Genomic DNA, 22,607 nt, shown 5'->3' with positions numbered 1-22,607 from the left:
TAATAATAAACTCAATTTTCTATCCTAGTTTCTAGAATTAGTCTGCAACATTTTACCTGCTTTGAACCATTTTTGTGGAATGTGCTATTTCCTTGCATTGGTAAAATATATAAAGCCCTTTATTTGAACCTTATTTTGATACCTATTCTCTAGTCATACAAAAGGTAGAACTTAAATCTATCATCCACTAATGAGAATGAGAATACATAGATTTCTTATATTAGGTAGCTTTTGATAGAACTAGGTCTTCCACATGATTTTTTGAGTATTCTCTTCAACAATATACAACTTCCTACTGATATCACTCATAATCCACTTGAATGGTGACAATTGAATCATATTGACATCCATTTTCTCTATAGTATTAGGAATATTATTTGAGGACTGATAGTCAAATGGTAGAGATGTCCACAAGGCCAAGTTCACTAAAGACTTGGTAATAATTTTTTATGTTATTATTAGGGAACAACAAGTAAATGTCTCATCTGTGGGAGTGGTTGACTATAACCACTTATTTCTTTAAGTCCCTTTTCTCTATGATTTTGGGGGATTGATACCTAAGAAAGAGGAAAGTTTTGATTTAGTAGTGGAGGGCAGTGGAGGGTTGTGATAAAGTTTTCCATGTAATCAATCCAATGATATGCAAATAAATCATAAAAGTATTCTTGGCCAATTAACTGTCAGACTTTTTACTCCTAAAATTGAATATTAATGACAAAGTATTCTTGATAATGTAATTCTTAGATCTTTTACTCCTAAAATTGAAAATTATTGACAATTTAACTTTTTCTTTTGCCTAATAATAGATTGATAATTGAATATTGTTTCTTAATAATAGATAATATTTCATTAATTTAGAAAAATTACATATTATTTTAGCAGACTCCAAACATCTTTCTACTAGTATCCATATTCATAGCTTTGAGGAGAGACTCATATTCCTACCTTAATCCCCTGCACTTTCCCTTTCCATACATATTCATATGGGCTATGGCAAGCTAAGAAAATCTCCACTACACCCAAAACTATCCTACTAACTATTTATAACTACCTTTTCTTTCAATTCTGTATTCAAACATAAGTATCAGGTGCACATTTAAAATAATAGAATAAATAGCACTATGGGCCAGGTCCATAAGCTAGATAGTGCTGAACTAAATAATCTAATCTTGATGCCAGAAAAAATTCATCAACAATCGAAAGAAAAATAAATCTCTAAATGCCAAGAACAAGGAGATAGGAAAAAAGACCATACTTGTCTCACAATAAATGATTGCCAACTAAAGTTAAAGGCTTCGTCAAGATTGTTAGAAATCCATTCTTGTGCCATACATAATATTTGTGAGTGTCATACATTCATAAAAGAAGTGACATCCCTCAAAGAGCTAATTCAAATGTTGTGAATAATGGACTATATTTATAACTTAAATTTGTTGACTGTTGTCCAATGTTAGTGGTCTAGATGTATTTATCCCAAAAATCAATGATAGGAGGGCCTTAGTAGGTTTCCAAGTGCCTATTAGCTATTTGGTTAATGACCCATGACCAATAGGGCCTAAAAAATTCATTTAATTTTTGAAATTCAGCAACTTCAAGTATGTGCAAGGAAATTTACCATGTAGAAATTTAAATATTCTACCAAGGGTCCTTTATATGTCTATTTTCATTGTTCATGGTAGACAAAATAATGTTGAGCAACATTCACAAGAGGAGCCAATGTATCAGATGACAAACCTTCCCAAATTGACCCAAATGCATAGGTCTCTACCTCATCATCTCCAATCTAGCTTAGATATTATCTCTTCTATAAATGATATAACAAGTGGAGCAATATAATATTCAAAAGTTTTTGCAACAAGTCTCAAACAAGTTCCTCCAGCCATGGACATGTTCCAAGCCCCTTTATCTTGATCCTTGTCATATTTGTGATATCAATTAGAATCTCCACTTAAATTCCCTCCATATTATTTGTGATATCAATTTTCTCATCATAGATGGAACTCCAAAACTCAATTGCTTGGAGAGAAATAGGTTCTTCATCTGTTCTAACAACCTTTACTATAATAGAAAATATATGTTGCATATATGAAGATAGCTTATCATAATTTGTTTAAGATATTTGCACTAAGCATTAAAATGTACTTGTTAAATGCTCCATTCATGAGAAAAAGTTACTTCACATATTACCTCCATTATATAATTCCCATCTACTTCATTATCAATATTTTTCTAAGAAAATTACAAACTATTGGACAATTTTGTAGTAACTACAACATACCTAACATCACTATTAACATCAGATGAATTCATTCCCTACAGAGTAGCTGTAAGGATAGAATTCACTTGATCCTCAACAAGAACATTTGTAGCAACCTACTCACAAACATAACCTAGAGTTTAAAAAATAGCCTGCTTGAGATGAAAAGGCAATTCTATTTGTGGGCTACCCATGTTAAGAAATAGAGCTTTGATGAGCTCTGGCCAACAACCTTGTGGCAATTCAATACCAACAATTTTTACAATAGCCTATGCAAATATAGACCACAATTCTAAAATAGGTAAAATGGTTTGAATAAGCACCCTTTGATTTGGCTTATAACATGCCTATCTAAAGGAATCCATCCCTGTATAAACAAAGCATTTCTATGAGGCTCCTTCATATCTAGAGTATTCTTCAAAATCAAACCTGTAAGTTTACAGTTGTCCACAAGAATTATCTTTTTGTGGGAGGGGAAATTCACTATACTTGAGGAGATAGGATAGTGTAGGTGTAGGAAAAATAATAAAGAGTGTAATTGATATCTTTGCCAATAAACCATGCATGTGTCACAATTGGAAGATTGAATAGAAGTTTGAATCACAATCCATTCAAGGGAGTTCTTTTCCTAATATCTCATGCAAAAAGAGGTATGTGATTTGATTTTTTTTTTCTTAGAATATGAATCATGGTTTCTAAACATTCTAAAAACTAGGGCTCACAATAGGATTTGTATTCCTTTAAACATAAAATTTTGCATTGTTGTATTCCCAACATTAGCTAAGAATTGAATTAAAATTATAGTGTTGACTGGTATGAGTCTTCATGATACTTAGCTCAAACATGACCGCTCTTCCATTATCCAAAAACAAAATCAATCAGATCCTAATTTTTTTCTTTATATATCCATTCTTTGTTAGGCTTTTAAAGATCATATGCTAATAACATACATTTGGAAGTGAATGATGTTGTGTGTGCTTGGTCAATCTTAATTTATTTTTCAGCAAGGTAAAAAAATTTTGAGCTTGTCAGCTTGCTTGTAAACTAGTTTGCAAGCTAGCCTGTAATTTGACATTCCCACTACTTAGACATGTAGAGGTTTATATAATAGTAGATTATATTACTATTGCATAAATAGATGTATTGCTAATGATTTTGTAGTGTCTAGTTATGGTAATCTATTTGGACTTGAATTTAGATCTAAAGTTAATCTTGGTTTTCCATTGTAGATTTCGTAATCCAAAAGCATAAAGATGATCCTCTCCCAAAACATAATCCATCAAATCCTAGTGTTTTCTTCATATATCCATTTTGTTAGACTTTTAAAAATCATAATCTAATAATAAAGTTTTGAAAATAAATGAAGTTGTGTGTCCTTGGTCAATCTAAATTTGTTGGTGGAGTAATTTCTCCCACCTACCCACCGTCCACAACCACAAACAAACAGCCCAAAGCAGTAGACATGTAGCCATCATTAGTAGTCCCCAGTTGTCCAAGCACTGGCCATTACACTAGCCTCACTGTCCAGCATTAAATATATTCCCAACTCTTTCCTACAACATTAAATATGCATTTTCTTATCAATATAATGGATTGGGCCTATGATCAGCAGAGCCCCTTTTGGGTTTCTCATTGTGGATTATGAGTGGATATAATGTTGTAGCATTCTAAGGACTTGTAATATATTTTATTTATGTATTAAGTGTTGTGGCACAACTTGATGTCTTTATGTTTTGCTTATTGATTTGAATGTTTATCATTGCATTTGTGTTTGTCTTTGATCCACTCTATCCACCTCCTTTTGAGTGGTATCAGAGCTAATGGGAGATGATCCTAGAGATTGTGGAGAGGTTGACAAGTTTAGAATTGGTGAAGAGTGTTGTGTCATTGTAGCCCAATAGGCAATGGCATTTGAAGTTATCTTTTGCAAGAATAAAGTGAAGAACAAATCAAGAGACTGCTATGAGAAACAAAGAAGTCATGAAAAGAAGGAAGTCAAAGTTGAAGTGTGTTTGAGTTAGTGTCGTGTGACATTGTCATTCATAGATTAGAAGCGTGTGGAACATCTTTGTGCAAGCAGGAGTGCTAGAGAATGCATACACATGGCATGGAAGATATTGATCATGGAAATTTTTATTATGTCTTTGTGTTTGAACTATGTGTTTGATGTTATAGAATAATTATTGAAGTTTTCTATGGTTGCAATAAGTGCAAGTAGGTTGGATTGGTGGTGAGTTGATTGTCATGATTCAAAGGTATGTGTGTTGATTGGATAAAAATTTTGGGATTGGAAGTGAGAATTTGTCTATTTAATTGTGAAAGATATGATGTTATTGATAGTGGTTATTTAATGGAAATTGGTTGCATTGATATTCCCCAGCCAAGTGTTGAAGATTGAATTAGTGAATGCTTGTTAATGATCTATTGTAAGGGGTGCATTATCAATTGTATCTAACACCCTAGAGTTTGACTAAATGTATTGCTGAACCATGTATCTGAAAAGGATTCCTATAGAACTAGTGAGTACAATGATTGGTTACCATGTATCTCGATATATGGATTTATTTTTATATGGACTCAATAATCAATTTGATGTAGGTCAAGAAGGAGAAAAGCCAAAGTAATGATAGTTTTCCACATCATGTGAGTTAGTGGTAATCTAAAACCATTCAAATGTAAATTTTTTGGTCAACTATAAACCATTTGCATTGGTTAGGTGTAAGCCGTAAAACTTGAAGTAATTATGACAAGGAAAAACAATATAAATGTAGTAGCATTAGTTGAAGAAATTAAAGGGGAGTGATGGTGGAGTAATTTCTCCCACCTACCCACCATCCAAAACCACAAACAAATAGCCAAAAGCAACAGACATGCAGTTGTCATTAGTAGTCCTCAGCCGTCCAAGCACTGGCCAATACACTAGCCTCATGGTCCATCATTAAATGTATTGCCAACTCTTTCCTATAGCATTAAATATGCATTTTCTTATAAATATAATGGATTGGACTTGTGATCAGTAGAGCCCATTTTGGGTTTCTCATTGTGAATCATGAGTGGATAGAATGTTGTAGCATTCTAAGGACTTGTAATAGATTTTATTTATGTATTAAGTACTATAGCACAACTTGATGTCTTTCTATTTTTCTTATTGATTTGAATGTTTATCGTTGCATTCGTGTTTGTCTTTGATCCACTCTATCCACCTCCTTTAGAATTTAGTTTATAGCAAGGTAAATTCAACTCTAACCTATTAGCTTTCTTGTAAACCAGTTTGCAACACAACCTGCAATTTGAGATTCTCATTGCATAGACATATAGAGGTTTATTTACAATATATTATATTACAATTATGTAGACAATCATACTACTAATGATTCTATAGTGTTGAGTTATGGTAATCTTTTTGTCCTTGTAATTTAGATGTGAAAGTTATTCTTGGTATTCCAATATAGATTTCTTAATCCAGAAGCATAATTTTAAGTTCTTCATCTACAAAAGTAGTGGATGGTATCATGATTTCTCACTTAGGTCGGTCTATCATTGTCCTCTTCAAATTTGGAGAGATTGCAATGAACCACACCAAAACCCGAATGGAAGAAACATGGACGATTAATGATGTGGCTTTTAATGTTCCTAGGATTTCAATGGATTACTTCATTCCTCTAGCAGATGTCATTGGAAATGGATTAGAAGGGGCTTCCTATAACTACCAGTCTAATGGGAAGCTGAAGATTGGTTAGGATGGAAATGGAACTAGCCAAGATCAACTTGTAAGGAAATCAACATGTCTAGATCAGTTGACTTGTTAATAATACTCCTCTAAATGTTTTCCTTTGTAATTCTGATTCAACCTCTAATCATTATTTTAGAGAGAACTACTGGCTTTTGAAATGATTCATGTATCATATAAAAACTAACAAATCAAAATTCTTCTACTATAGAATGACCACATTGCTGATGGAGGGCATTATGTTCTATCTGCTATTGGAAATTGAATACCATTGTTTTACGCAAAATTCTAATCTTAATTCAAAACAATAACTTAATCCTTATTTTTATGATGAATGTTAATTCTTGCTCTAAGACAATAAGCATGGACATTTACCTATGTTATAGAAGATACGATCTCAAAGATCGGATTGAGAACTATTATGCATGAATTAAAACTAGCATTATTTGTGTGAAGTGCACTGCTAGAACTTCCAATAGAACTTGGAGGATGAACACCACCTCCTTCAGGAGAATATTCATATCTATACATAGAAGCAGATGCAGATGGAAATAAAACAAATGATTCATCCATTGCCCTTGTAGATTGGTAGTCAGATCCCATATTAGCAACATGCCCATGAAAGATTTTATCTATATGTCCCAATGAATTATTAATAGGCTAATGTGGACCAGCTGTTGAAGTAGACCCATGATCCTGAATTTTGCTTGGTCGTGGTCGAGGAGGAAATCTGGGTTCATGATTCTTCTGCTTGGGAAAAATGACAAATGGATGCTCCATTCTACTATCTCCCAATACAATCACACTACCATGAATTGATGATGCATATAACACTATAATAAATTCTAGAGTGGGTTGTCAATATTTTTTTTAAAACTATAGTTTTAATAGATATAGAGACTGAAACAATATTAACTAGAGTTTCCAAATACATCCCCTCCCCCACACAGATACACTTATGTGCATATTAGAGACCAGATGTGGATATGATAATCCTAGGTGTGTTACATGCACCATATATAGATAGATATACTATTATACAAGCCCATATATGGACTATATCCAATATTTCTTGCATAAGAAATTGCATCATCCAGTGTTGTTAATGATTTTGAATAAGTTATTTATATGTATAGTAGGGATATATACAATCCCTTAGAGTAACACAATCCCTTATTTATATAGAGTCACTCTAAAAAGGGATTCATACTTGTATGAATGAGTATATATATGAATTAGAATGAATCCCTTTTTAGAGTAACACAATCCTTTATTTAGAAAACTAACTATGAAGTAGATCATTCACAATTTTGCTTATAGTAAGTTAAGTCTCTTAAGAGCTGTAAAAAATGGCATCAAAGTATTGGGATGGGTTACTAAGTCCACTAGTTCCCCCATGCAAAACTAATCCAACTTTGAACTGTAACTCTCACCAAAAATTTTACTACTCTTAGGAAAAAATTTATATATTTCAATATTATAGTTCTACATAAACTCTTCTGCCAACCATAGATCACACAGTGACTCTCCTATTCAGTCAGAGTTGTAACTTGCACACTGTATTGTTTTGACCCTGCATTCCAGGAATACCAATCACATATTTTGATTATAAATCATCTCTTGGGTATCATCATACCACACATTCTTGTCCACTTTTTCCATGTAGAAAGCTTTAGGAATAGGAAGGAAACAATTTCATGATAACTATTATTAACATGGTGTCCAAGACTACTAAATAGAAACTGACACATGCCAATTTGTTTTCAATAAATAGTGAAAATACTTTCTTATGCCTTTTGGAAATCATATCCTTCTATATTACTCCTCTTTTAGAGTAACACAATCCCTTTTTTAGAATACTATTAAGTAGGTGATACACATTTTTGTTGATAGTAACTCAAGTGAGGTTACCAAGAGGTGCAAAAATGGTGTCAAAGTTTTGGGATGGGTGACTGCATGTCTATTGGCTACTCATGGTATCCAAATCTGACATGTAACTCTCACCAAGTTCCTTCTATCATTAATTAGGAATGTATTCACATATTTCACTATTGCAGTTCTACTTCCCACAAACTATAGATACATAGTGACTCTCCACTCCAATTAGAGTTACAACTTATACAAGGTATCCAACTAGTTGGAAGACAAGTAGACAATTTGTTTATATTAGTTGGGCAACTATCTCAGAGAGTAAGTGTATAATTGTCATAGTTGAATAGTAATTTGATGTTATGTAACTTCAAAAGAAGTCAATATTGGATTGACTGGGTGTATCGAGGGGTTAGCTTTTTGATATGATATGGAGTCTCTTAGGGTTGAAGTAGTGGGGATCCCATGGTAAAGAGGATAAATCAGTGAAGGGTTTGTAGGAGTATTTGTGAAAGGGAGACATTCATATATGATGATAAAGTATTATCAATAATAGAAGGTATTGGGCATTGTGAAAGCCATAAAATATGAGAGATGTCATTGAAGAAGACATTAGGGTCTCTAGGAAAAGATTTAGATTGTTATTTGGGGTCAAAAGGTGTTAGTTTAATGTTTGATGATGTCATAGAGAGTGGTGTGAAGAGCATGCAATCAGAGATGTAAGATCAAGTTTGAGGATGTTGTCAAACTTGATGAAGGATTGAGGTCAAAGTTTGGAATAAAGTGATGTTATCAAAATTTGATCTAAGTCCTTCATCAAGTCTGATAACATCTGGCTCAAAACTAATCTCATTCACATCTCTAATTGCATGCTCTTCACACCACTCCCTCTGCCAGTACTCAATGGAATTGGGTGATTCAAAACCAAAAGGAAGTAAATTCATGTCATAAGGGTTTCATAGACTTTTGTGGCTATCAACAAGTATTGGTTTTAAAACTTCCTTCACTGTATTGGCAAAAACCTCTAATTATTATGCAAGCACCTTCAAACAGTCTAATTTTAGCTCCAAAAGGAATTAGGAGTTGATCTCATTTCCCCTGCACATCTAATAATTTTTTACCTTTTTAAGTTGGCCAGATACATGTTTGTCCCACCTAGGTCTTACTAATAAAAATAACAAACCACATCTTTTGAAATCCAATATTTTTTGGCATATAGTACTAGAGGCCTACTTTTATTACCTCAAGTTTTAGACAATTTCAACAGTGGCAATGTAAGTTAGACCTTATTATGTAGGAGACTATCTAGTTATGGCAAAAAATTGGTAGTGGCTAAACAAATTAAAGAAAATGAAATCAAAACTTAACAAAATTCAATCAAACTATGTATATGCCTAGGGAATAGAAAATTCTAACTACTATGTACAATGTAATTGCAATTTAAATCCCTAATCATGTGAATGAAAGGCATTACATACGATCTCAATCATAAAGAAAACTCAATTACTCATTCAATCAATAAATAAAACTAACTCCCAACCATGCACATGCCTTGGAATGAGCTTAATTATTCTTTGAGGACTCATCACAACCCTTGATAGGGCAGGAATAACTAATTTTGGCCTCCTCTTACAAAAATGCAATTGTTTGCCTGAAATTGCTCAATGTTGCAACATCATAACTTTTACAACATTTTCAAAGTTGACAACTTTTTTAGCAACATTTGGTGGTCAAAGGTGTTGAAATAGACAAAACATGACAAAAAACATAGAGATAGGTGGAATATGACTGGAGACATCTTAAACATGCATTTTACATCTATATGTGGCAAGGAAACTAAAAGTTGTCATGAAAATGTCAACTTTGCTAAAATTGAAAAGTTGCAATGTTGCAACTTAAGAAAATAAGTGTTGTGGTTTCAAATAACTGATATATCCACCCTTCCAAAGTTGGTAGTGAGAATTAAAACATGTATAAGGCTTTTCCAAGGTAGTTGTATAGGTTGGAAGCAAGGTTTTTATTAAAATTTAAATGCAAAATCGAGTTTTTGACTGCAATCGTGCTAGGTATACTTGTTATTCATGTGACCTGTGATTGAATGTGAAATTTCTTTGTAAATAAAAGTTATGTTTTTTTGTTAGATTTTTTTTTGTATAGGTCTTGATTAAATTTCATTGATTTTTGTAAATAGTTTCTTCCAGTTATTTAAGTGTTGCCAGTTTCTTGTCATACTGGGAAAACTTCACAAAAATGTTGTCTATCTCTTGTTCCTATAGTTGAAAATTAATGAAACCTTGGGGAATAGAAGTAGACTCCTTTTATTTTATAATGCAAAAGGCTAGAGTTGGAAATATTCATTTTGTGAATTTTACTAGCAAGCCCTAGGCGGATTGGTAGTGAATCTGACTAGAAATGAATGGTAAAATAAGCCTAGTAAATGCATAGGAAGGAAGATTTTGATATGATTTATTTTGAATATGAGAGAGAAATAATGGAGGCCTTTACAAAAAAATAGGAATTCCATCAATTAGTTAAAGAAATTTGAAAGTCCATTTAGTGCATTCAGACAAGAAAAGCATTAAAAGCCTTAGAAACCCTCATTATTAGGTTGTGTGTTGTACAGACAAAGTTAAAGTTCCAAACCACCAAAATCCTTTGCTAATTCTAAATGGGTCTCAAGAAAGGTGATTTTTTTGGTAGGTTGTTAAGAAAATTTGCAAAATAATGGTCAAAAACCATGATAGGAGGGCTAATTACACAAAAGGGCTACTAGGAAGCATACAACCAATTTGGGAATTTGTAGTGAAAGGAAGTTTGGAATTGTTTTGATGGATCCTTCTAGGTCAAAACTAAGATTTATAATCCTTGGGAAATTCCCTACGAGACCTTGAAAAGAAAGTAGCAAGTTCCAGCATTTTAGGACTTAGAAACCATGTTCGCAAAAGAAGGCAATTTTGATCTTGTAAAAGGTCCTAATTTTAAAGTTGGAAGAAATATGGAAAATAGGGTTTGGTAATGACCAAAGGAGTCAATTAGACTTGAAGCCAAGAAGATTCATTGAAAAATAAGATCCAAATTAGATTCAATGATGGAGACAACTATCAAAGTCATAAATGTCCATATCTAACTATATATGGCTCAAGTTCTATATTTAGTTTATGGGTTTTATCTATTGCACTCATTAAATCTATTTAGGGGATCACTAGTGTAATTTAGAGTAGTTGAAAATTTGAGATAATTGCTTCAAAAGTTTCTAATACCAAGTAGGGGAGCCTTCTAATCAGATTCATTGTTGTTTATATCAATAATTTTATATTTCCTGGGTTACTGAACCTAGAAGTAAACTACAGAAAGTTGATAACTTATCCATTTGGATTACCACAACTACATCAAGATTAATATTAACATAGGAGCCTTTATTTGACAATGGTAGACCCAAAGTGGAGGTGAAAGAGGTTTTAATTTGATGCCTAGGACTAGGGTGCATTTGCCTATTCATTACGATTTTTATAAATATATTAAAAGTGAAATCCCTATATGGGCTTGTTTTATGTCACCTACATGTAGTTAAATATTAGATGAAAAAGGAATCACTTTCTCAAGTGGTAGAAGATATGAACTATCAATAAAAGATGATCAAATCAACAAGCGATGATTATTCTTTCAATTGTATAAAAATCAACAAGTCATTGTATGACCTTAAATAGTAAAGTATCTTGAAGAACAAAGTTCAAAGTTGAAACAATGGAGAAAAATTTAGCTTTGTTTGAATTTATATCTATACAGGTCAATCTACAATAATTTATTATTGTTTAAAAAATTATTACAATTGCACAAATGTAAACTTTAGACTCTTTTAAAGAGACCATGAAAAATAATTAAAAGGGTTCTCAAGGCTTTTATTAGGCTATTGTGGGAAAATTGGTGATTAAAATTCAAGTTAGCACTTTTGTTGCTTCCATGAACTCCATATTCTTGGGATTTGTAGGATTTGTAGGATGGAGAGGGATCTACAAGTATACAGTGATGTTCCACATTTTGATGGAAATTTTTGATATGTATTATTAATTTTTCTCAAAACATTTTATATGTGATATATCGTCAAATATTTATACCTTCTATCTTTTTAAAAAAAAACTTATAATTACATTCCATTTTTACTATTGGATTTTTTCCTATATATCTTGAAAACCTGACATTCAAAAATTTATAGAAACACATAATCAAAATTTTATATTTTCAAATTACAAAAAGGGTAGTTTTTAGTTAGTAACATGTATTGAGATTAAGAAAAATAAAAACTATTTGGAACCCAAATTTTAAAATCCAAGTGTATGAAGAATACCATACTAGTCTCACCCTTTGTAAGCTCCACTAATTTGGCTCCCACAAACACCTCTAATCAACCCACCTTCTTTCAAATCATGCATCACCTATTCATATGTCAAAATTGGTCACATGAAAAAGCATACAAAAATTTCAATAAATGTCATGATTTGAAAGATCGATAATGTTAAAAGAACAAATTGTAATTCAAAGCAACATCTATTAGAGTTGATTAGCTAGTGAATTAATCTCAACAACACTAAACAAAATTTGGATTTTTTAACCATTATATAGACATTGGACAACTAGTTTATATTGTAATCCATTTTATATCTCAAAATGCAAAAGAATCCATTGACATCATTATACTATCCTCCATTGTAGAGAATCCAATTGAAACTAGCTCATGCAAATGTCAATATTGTAAAGTTTCCAAAAGCCTTCTTTAAGAGGAATATTGGTATACTATTATTTATTTTTCATTCAAGTGATATTGATAGTGTTGGAATTACAAGTGGAAAATGAGTAAACTTCTAAGAGGAGGGTGAATCATGAGTTCGAACTTGGACCCATAAAACTTTCACCATTCATACATCACATGCATTAATATTCTAAAATAACTTATAAAGCATATGCATCAATCATATGAACATGTAATCAAACACAGACACTTAACACTAGATATGATTACCCAGAAACCCTCCAAGTGAGAAGGTAAAACTAGGGTGGGGATGGCACCAATAAATCTTCACTACTATAGTAATAAAGTGTATCAAATTAAGGTTACAATGGTTTGACCATGAATCATGATCCGCCCTTTGAAAGGCCTGCCCTATTAAGTCTTACAAAGACTGTTAAGTCCCACCTTGTTAGAGGATTTCAACACCTTGTTAGAAGTGTGCCTTTTTAGAGGACTTCAACTTACAATTAAGTAAGCACTTTATTAAAGGATTTTATATAGCCTATTGAGACTACTCTATTAAGAGATTTAACTGAAATCACCTATCAAAATGTTTTAGCATAGATCTCATGGTTGGTACTTGCTTGCCTAATAATAGATCACCTCTATCCAATATTAGATTGATCCTTCATGATCTGATGTGTCAATGCTATATCCTTTATGCTTTGTTCTTCACTTAACTAATTCTACAATTCATTCTTACTACTAAGTCACCTTGAATGTTCTGCAAACTATCTTGTTTGCTCCTCTAATTTGATCATTCACCCCTTTGCAATGCTCTCAACATTGTTAAAAATTTAGGGCTTTATCCTCCTTAAGAAGACTTAGGTAGCTTAGGGTTAGGTATGAATCTACAGTTGAGCTTCATCTATTTTTCCACTTAAACCTTCCCATTTTTTGATTGGCTACATGTAATTGCATAGGAAATTCACACATAGATTCTTCCTTATCTCTAAAAGATCAAAATTTATCCTTAGGTTAGCTAAAAAATGGTTTACATAGTTGTTTGTGCCATATCACTTGGCATATGAAGTCTGCTCAACATACACTATTTTGACTTGACCCTTGAACTGTTTGACATATACTATTTACTCGGCACTTGAATCACTTGAAATGGTCTATTTTCTTAGTACTTGAGTGACTCAGCACATGAGTGACTCAACACATGAGTGGCTCAAAACTCATTGCAATTTGAAATGATCTATCATTTATATGTTGTGCTTGGCATGTATCACTAGTTCGGCATGAACTAAGTATATGTCTTAAGTGTATTGACACTCACTTGTCAAAACCAATCTGAGATCAACAATCTCCTCCTTTGACATGAGCGTAAAAAACACCTAAATATACATAATCAATCTAATCTTCTTGACTATAACATATCATGACTCAACTTATATACAAAACTTCAAAATTTCAAAATTTTGCAATAACCTATATACCTCAAAATTGTATAACTCCCCTTGAGTTAATATGTCTATTCTATATCCAAAATTTGTTCTTCATTTTGAGTAGATTTGTCTCTACTAACTGATACTCTTTGACTTCAATGCACTTATACTCTTTCATGCTCTCCCTTAGCTGATATTTGTTCTGCTATGTTTCTATCTTTGTATTGTATTTCTCTCCCTTTCTTTATTCTCTCTCCCTTTTTGTTGTCTCTTCCTTTTGATTTGTCTCCCCCATAGGATATGCTGCCCCTTCTTATTTATCTCCCCCTTTTTGACACTTATGTCAAATGGGCTATACAACTATATACCTCAAAATTGTTATCTACCCCTTTTTATCTATCTTCCACTCATCACCTTCTCTGATATGAATCTGATGGTATCCACTCTTTAGATCTATCTTTGTGAAATACTGAGCTCTACTCAAATAGTCAATAACATCATCCATCCTTGGAAATGGAATTCTATACTTTATTGTGATCTTGTTGATAGCACAAGAATTTGTGTACATCCTTCATCCTCCATTCATCTTTGTTGCTAATACTACTAGTACAATACATGGACTCAAACTCACTCAAATGAACCCCTTCTGTAAAACCTCATGAACTTGCTTGTTCAAATCTTCACTTTTTGCTAGTGTCATTTTGTGCATTGCCTTATTTGGAAAATTGGCTCTTGGAACCAAATCCATCAGGTGACTAATCTTCCTCACTGGAGTAAATCCTTTAGGTACATTATCTAATACTATATTAGAAAACACTCTCAACATATTTGCAACCTCTACAAGTACCTCCTCTACTTCTTCTTTACCATCTTTAAGAATTATAGAAAAACACATATGCTCATGCTTCATACCTTTAAGAAACTTTTTTTCATCAATAAATCATATTCTAGTAGCACTAAATACCTTTTCTTCTTTATCTTTCAATGGCTTCAGCTTATGCTTTACTCCATCCTTAGTTAGAGTGTAGGTATCTGCTCACCCATCATGTACAACATGCCTGCCAAACTAACATGACCTACCCAACAACATATGGCATATGTCCATAGGTATGATATCACATGGTACCTCATCTTGGTAGCTTCCAATCTTGAACTTCATTGAGCACTACTCATTGACCATGACCTTTTGGTCATCTTGCACCCAAGCAATAAGGTATGGCCATGGATCTTTCTTTCTCTTCAACTTCAACTTGGTGACCATTGTTTCTGACATGATATTGTTAGTACTTCCACCATCAATGATCACATCACAACACTTATCTTCACATCTGTACCTTGTGCAAAACAAGCTCCTTCTTTGTTTAGGTTCATTCTCATCACTCAATAAGACTCTTTGGTTAACTAGGACTTATCCTCTCTTAGCATCTTTAGAATGTGAAGATCTAGCATCTTCATCAACACGTGCAACTCTTGCCTGACCTTTTGTTCTTTGATTTTTTCTTCCTTGGCACTGGGTACATTCAAATGCTCTATGCCCTTCTTCTCTATAGTGCAAACATTTTCCACAAAAGCCTCCTCTTCCAAATCCTTGCCCTGTGCCTCTTCCTTTTTGATCTTTATTGTTCTAATCATGAAAATAATTGAAATTATTTCCCCTCTAGTTCTAACTACTACTTCCAACCTTATCCTTATTCTTTTGATCGTCATTATGACCACCATAAGATTGTTCACCAGATCTTCCACCATGACCTCTTCCATTCTTCTTATTGTCAAACTTCTTGCTCAGTTTCTCTTCAACTCTTAGGGAAAATTGGTATGCCTCCTCAATACTACTCATTTGAATCAGACTTAGCTCATCTTGAATTCTTGGCCTTAACCCATTAAGATTATGGGAAATTTTTGCCTTATCATCTTCTACATGGCTAGTTCTAATGAGAACTTAGTAGACGTCTTTGTTATACTCTTGAACAAATTTTTCTGCTTGCTTCAACCCTTGCATTCTCTTCAATAGATCAAGCTCATAATCCACAAGAATGAATTGTCACTTCAGTTTATCTTTCATCTGATCCCATCTAGTGATTTTGTCCTTTCCCTTTCTATTTTGCTCCAACTGAACCTCCTGCCACTAGATCTTCACATGTCCCTTTAGTTTTGCCTTTGCAAACTTGACCCTATCAGGATCTTCAATATCTTCATACTCAAAGTTCTCGTCTAGTTTATTGATCCAATTGATTAGGTCCTCTGGGTTAAGATTTTCTAAAAATGTGGGAACCTCAAACTTAGATTTTTTTCCAATCTTGTAGATGGCCCTAAAAAACCTCTCTCCCTATGGATTTAGAACTACCTCTTTTTCAGCATTTTCTTCTACTTCATCCTCATCCTTGCTTTCATCTCTTATGGGAAGATTCATTCCTCTACACATTTGTTCTTCCAAAGCTTGTATCTATCTTTGGAGGGCTAAAAAACCCTTGGGTGTAACACCTGTAGGTCTTTGCCACACTCTCTTCATGGAGGCATCTTCACACTTTTGCTAAAACCCTAGTGAAAATTGCCTCACAATTGGTGATCTATCTACATGCTCAGCCCAAACGACGATCCTGGTGTGAACTACCTCACAGTCAATGATCTATCCATGCACTCAAGAACTCTTTCTCTAATACTAATTAATGTAGGGCACTCCTCGTTAATACCATAAACTCATAGCAAAAATAAAGAAACAACAAAAAATGTGAGAACAAAATATGGACTTCTTATTTATGTCACAAATGCAGAATTACAAAATTTATAAGTACAATATGCTAACCCACATGGGCACCTTCAGTACAATAATTTACAAGATAGGATGTGAACTATCACCTAGAGCTATCCTAGACAATGTTCAAGCCTTTCTTAAATAGGCAGTTGTATGCTGCCCAAGAAGGTTTTAGATGCTCAAGCTTAATGCCTAGGGACGATAGACCCTAACAATACACATAGAGTTGGCCAAATACATCTTTGACAAATTATTTTATAAATTTTGATAGCCCAACTTCTGAAGGCCATAAGTCACAAACCATTGCTCTGATTGGCTATTATAACCACTTTTAAGTTTTTAGAATGGAAACTCCTGATCTATAGGCTTAGAACCATGCTAACACCCTTTCACCAAGTTTTTGGGCCTCATCCAGGAATTCTACGGCCTCCAACGGTGAGCCTAAAGATTTTTCAGCAAATTTTTCCACCAAAAATCTGCAATAACTTCTCCAATACTTATGCTTGAGCAATGAGATTTTTCATGGTAGGCTTATAAATTTAAAATGAATCTTCCCATAGAAAATGAGAACATTTTGAGCTCATATGAAAAATTTACTAAAATAAGCAAGTTCTCATAAATAGTAACCACCTTGTCTACTAGTCCTTATTAACATAGAAATGACTAAAATACAAATATTTTTGGGTGATGCAAGATTTCTCTTACACCTAGGATGATTCTACATCAAGTAGACAGACCTACACAGGTTGATATTCTTATGAAAGTTGTTACTCTTGAGAAGAAGCAAGCAAAAGAGAAAGACCAAACAAGATAGACAGATTTTTTTGTACCTAAAGCACATCGACCAGGTATTGTTCATGTCATTGTATTAGACAAGAGGCAATCTGAAGAAGGTGAGCAAACACCTAAGGTAAAGGAGTAGGAAGCCATCTAGGCATTGGTAACTCTACATCTGGCACTTCTATAAAAAAATTTTAGAAGCTGAGCACGGAAGCTATACCATTGCAAATATTTGTGCCAGGATCAAGCTCTTCAAAAGCTAAAAAGGTAATTCACTATGAAGATATCACTCTTGATGAAGAGATTATTATTCCCAAATTTGATTATGATACAATGACATTAGATCAAATAAGCATTTTGCAACAATCTTTAGAGAAGAAAAAGCATCAAGAAGATTCTTAGGACAGAACACAGTCAGAATCAAGTGCTTCAAGACATGTTTTTAGATGCATTTAGCCTACCTACTCTTGAAGAGACCAAGGCACTACTAGAGAAACTATTAGACATAGTGGAAAAAGTCAACAATGAAGACATTGATACAAGTGCTAAACTTTTAGAGTGGTTAGAAAAGAAATTCCAGACCAAGGTCAATGAGAAGATATTTGGTGAAATAGCACTAACTCAAATTGCATTAGCAAAAAAGGTTGAGGATGTGACGAAGGTACTTGAGAACATATTTTCATTGTACACCAAATTGTGTGACCCTAAACTCTTCACCCAAGAGACTAGACATCATATTCTAAGCCTGGATAGAAATCTCAATATATCAAGTACAAGGTTACCTCAAAACCCGACCTAGAGTGAGAAGCATTTTCGTACATTGATTCAAACACAAAGTCAATTAATTGCATTAACAACAAAAGAGGCCAGCATAATAGCCAAATTGACAAGTATATAGGCATATCTCACCCCTCATATGGAGATACTACACAAGGAACTAGGCTATGCAAAAAAATTGCTAAAGAAAGACCCCAATCTTTCTACTCTAGATGGCCTAGTACACCTTTCTGTCGAGCTTGCCATTCAACTCAAGTCACTAGATATTGCATGTGACAATATGGATGTAGCTCTTAAAATTATAATGGAGGTCCATAAATCATTTTTGGACAAACACACTATATGTGTATGGCCCATTTGACATAAGCATCAAAAAGGGGGAGATAAACAAGAAGAGGCAGACTACTTTCAAGATAAGGGAAGGACTATACGAGTGGTTAGTTATGCCTTTTGGGCTAACCAATGCATCAAGAACTTTCACAAGGATCATGAATGGGGTACTGAAGGAGTTCTGAGTAAGTTTGTCATTGTTTACCTAGATGATATATTAATCTTTAGTAAGACATTAGAGGAGCATTTGATTCATATTCACAAGGTGTTTGATAAATTGAGTGAAGAAAAGTTGCTGATAAACTTGAAGAAGTGCAATTTTGTAAAGAAAGTGTTGGTGTACCTAGGATTTGTAGTCTTGGGAGAAGGTCTAAAAATAGACCTAGAGAAAGTGAAGGCTATCGTTGAATGGCCTACTTTAAGGAGTGCAATAGAGATAAGATCTTTTCATGGACTAGCTACATTTTATAGAAAGTTCATAAGAAGTTTTAGCAGTATTTGTGGACCCTTGACTGAAATAATGAGAGGGGATAGGAAAGAGTTTAAGTGGACTACAAGAGCAGATAAGAGCTTTAATCTACTGAAATAGAAAGTTATTGAGCAACCTATTTTAGCAATTCCTAATTTGAACAAGGTGTTTCAAGTAGACTATGATGCTAGTGGTACTACAATAGGAGCTATTTTGAGCCAAGAAGGTAGACTTATTACTTATTTCAATGAAAAGTTGAATGATGCAAAAAGAAAATATTCAATTTATGATCAAGAATTTTATGCTATAGTTCAAGCATTGAAGAAGTGGAGACACTATCTTCTTCCTAAGGAGTTCCCTTTTATACTGATCATCAAGCTTTGCAATATTTAGATAGTCAAGGAAAATTGAACCGAAGGCATTTAAAGTGGTTGAAATTTGTTAGAGTTATACATTTGTTTTGAAACATAGGAGTGGTAAGTCTAACAAAGTTGCAAATGCTCTTAGTAGAAGACAAATTTTTTAATAGAAATATAGATAGAGGTGGTTGGGTTTAAGGAACTCAGTACTTTGTATCTAGGTGATCCTAATTTTGGTGAAGCATGGAAGGCTTGTACAGAATCTGTTACACTTGATAGGACAAAGTGGTTGGATTTCATGATCTAGGATAATATGTTGTTCAAAGGAAGCTAGTTGTGCATTCCCAAAATTTCAAAAAGAGAGAATCTCATCAAGGAGAAGCATAGTGGAGGATTGGCCGAACATTTTGGTAGAGATAAAAGCATAACTTTGGTTGCTAAAAATTATTACTCGCCATAGTTGTAGCAAGATGTGATAAAATTTATACAAAGTTGTAGAGTATGTTAGATGGTGAAAGGAGTGAAGCAAAATATAGGGTTGTATCAGCCATTACCTATACCAGAGAAGCCATGGGAGGATATTAGCATTGATTTTGTTCTTGGATTACTAAGGACATAGTGTGGACATGATTCTATTTTTGTGGTGGTTGACAGGTTTTCAAAGATGGCACATTTTATTCCTTGCAAGAAGATTATTGATGTTATTCATGTAGCGTAGTTGTTTTTCAGATAAGTGGTGAGATTCCATGGTTTACTAAGGAGTATAGTTTTAGATCAAAATACCAATTTTTTTGGGTATTTTTGGTGTACATTATGGAAAATGTTGAAGACATATTTGAAGTTTAGTTCATCACATCATCCATAGACTAATGGATAGACAGAAACTATGAATCATAGTTTGAGAAATTTGCTAAGATGCTTGATTAGAGATAAACCAAAAGATGGGATATGATTTTACCAAAGGTAGAATTTGCATATAATAATTATTATGTCAATAGGAGTACTAGTAAATCACCATTTTAGATTGTATATGGGAGTAGCCCTAGAAATACTTCTGAATTGAGGTAGTTGGATAAAGGACAAATAAATAGTGCTGAATCAGAACATTTGAAGAACGTCCATGAGAAGGTGAGGAAGAACATCATAATGATGAATACATAGTATAAGGCTAAGGAAAATGTGAAAATGAGATATAAGGAATTTTAAGTTAGAGATGAAGTCATGGTTCATTTGAGAAAGGAACATTTTCTAGTGGGTATACATAATAAGTTGAAGATGAAGAAGTTTGGACTGTGTAAGATAGTGAAGAGGCATGATTCTAGAAATGTGTATGAAGTGGAGTTTTCTACTAAATTGAATATTTCATTAGTATTTAATATTTGAGATTTGACAGGGTATTATGAAGGAGGTGATGGAGATGAAGTTGCAGAAGCACAATGGAGCATTCTAGTAGCTAGTTTGGCTACAAAGGAGATTGAGGAGATACTAGACAGTTGTGTTGGAAAAAGTACCAAAAATAGAACTTATGAGGAATATCTAGTCAAATGGAAAGGGAGACTAGTTGAGGATTCATCATGGTTAGCAAAGGAGGATGTTAACCATCTTGGTTTTCCTCTAAAAACCTGAGACATGACGGGGTCACTTCTTAAATTACCTCAGGTGTCCATCTTGGGTGTAAGAGCAATCTTGCATCACCCAAAAATATTTATATTTTAGTCTTTTCTATTTTAATAAGGACTAGTAGATAGGGTGGTTACTATTTATGGGAACTTGCTATTTTTAGTAAGTTTTTCATATGAACTCAAAATGTTCTCATTTTCTACAGGAAGGTTCAATTTAAAGTTGTAAGCCTACCATAAAAATAATCTCATTGGTCAAGTATAAGTATCAAAGAAGTTATTGCAGATTTTTGGTGGAAAAATTTGTTAAAAAATCTTCAGGCTCACCTTTGGAGACCTTAGAGTGTCTGGATGAGGCTCGAAAACTCAATGGAAGGGTGCTAGCATTGTTCCAAGCTTGTAGATCAAGAGCTGGTATTTTTCAAAAGTGGTTATAATAGCCAATTGGAGCAACAGCTTGTGACTTATGGCCTTTGGAAGTTGGGCTATCGAAATTTATAAAATAATTTGTCAAAGATGTATTTGGCAAACTATATGTGTATTGTTAGGGTTTTCCAGCCCTAGGTATTAAGTTTGAGCATCTAGAACCTTCCTAGGTGTTATACAACTACTTGTTTAAGAAAGGCCTAAACATTGTCTAGGACAACTCTAGGTGATAGTTCATAGCCTATCTTGCAAATTATTGGACTGAAGGTGCCCATGTGGGTTAGCATATTGTACTTATGAATTTTGTAATTCTATATTTGTGACACAAATAAGAAGTCCATATTTTGTTCTCACATTTGTTGTTTTTTGTTTGTTTTGTTTTTGTTATGAGTTTATGGTATTAACAAGGAGTGCCTTGCATCAGTACTATAGTTTGAATCAAAGGTTGCACTTAAGTAACTGAAGGGATGGTAGAAGGTAGTTCTTCTGGATTCACCTTGTCCCTTGTGATATCAACTACTACCTTTTGGAGCTCATCTATACTAACCAAAACTAGATTATCACATGACTTAACATGTAGTGTAGATTGGTCCAATATTTTCTACAAGTCATCTACAGTTAGTGGATTGATGTATTGAGTTGAAGCATTAGGAACATCCTTGACAATAATAGTTTTAGTTGACTTAACTTTGTCATGTGGGGGACTAACACTTAGCACTTCTGTGTCCTGCACATTCTGTTCATCTTACTGTTGTTTAGCTGTAGTTGTGTTATCATCTTGCTTTTGTGTTTCTTCCTCAAGTGTATTATCTTTATTCTCATCTTCCTTATCATCTTCCTATTTGTCATCATCTTCTTTGTCATCTTCATTTTTATCATCATCTTTACCCTTAAAAGGGTCAGTTTCTCCTTGTTTTACAGTGGTCAATCCATATATAATTTTCCATATTTGGGTGGATTTCTTGACTACATCTTCAATATTGTTTTGAAGTATGCTGAAGGATCTATACTTAGGTGTAAACCTAACTCCATATTTCTTAGTAACCTTAGCAATACACCCTT

The 22,607-nt window shown here is 33.5% G+C and overlaps 1 pseudogene; it reads right to left on the bottom strand.

Annotated features, from left to right (window-relative positions):
* The window catches only part of LOC149556936 (uncharacterized), a 190,902-nt pseudogene that overhangs the window by 115,353 nt on the left and 52,942 nt on the right, over positions 1–22,607 (bottom strand).

Source organism: Cupressus sempervirens, chromosome 5 (assembly GCF_028749045.1).
Source record: "Cupressus sempervirens isolate cs-2001-9-10 chromosome 5, ASM2874904v1, whole genome shotgun sequence".
Taxonomy (NCBI): Eukaryota; Viridiplantae; Streptophyta; class Pinopsida; order Cupressales; family Cupressaceae; genus Cupressus; species Cupressus sempervirens.
The sequence above is the reverse complement of the archived record's forward strand: the minus strand, read 5'-3'. Positions and strand labels throughout refer to the sequence as shown.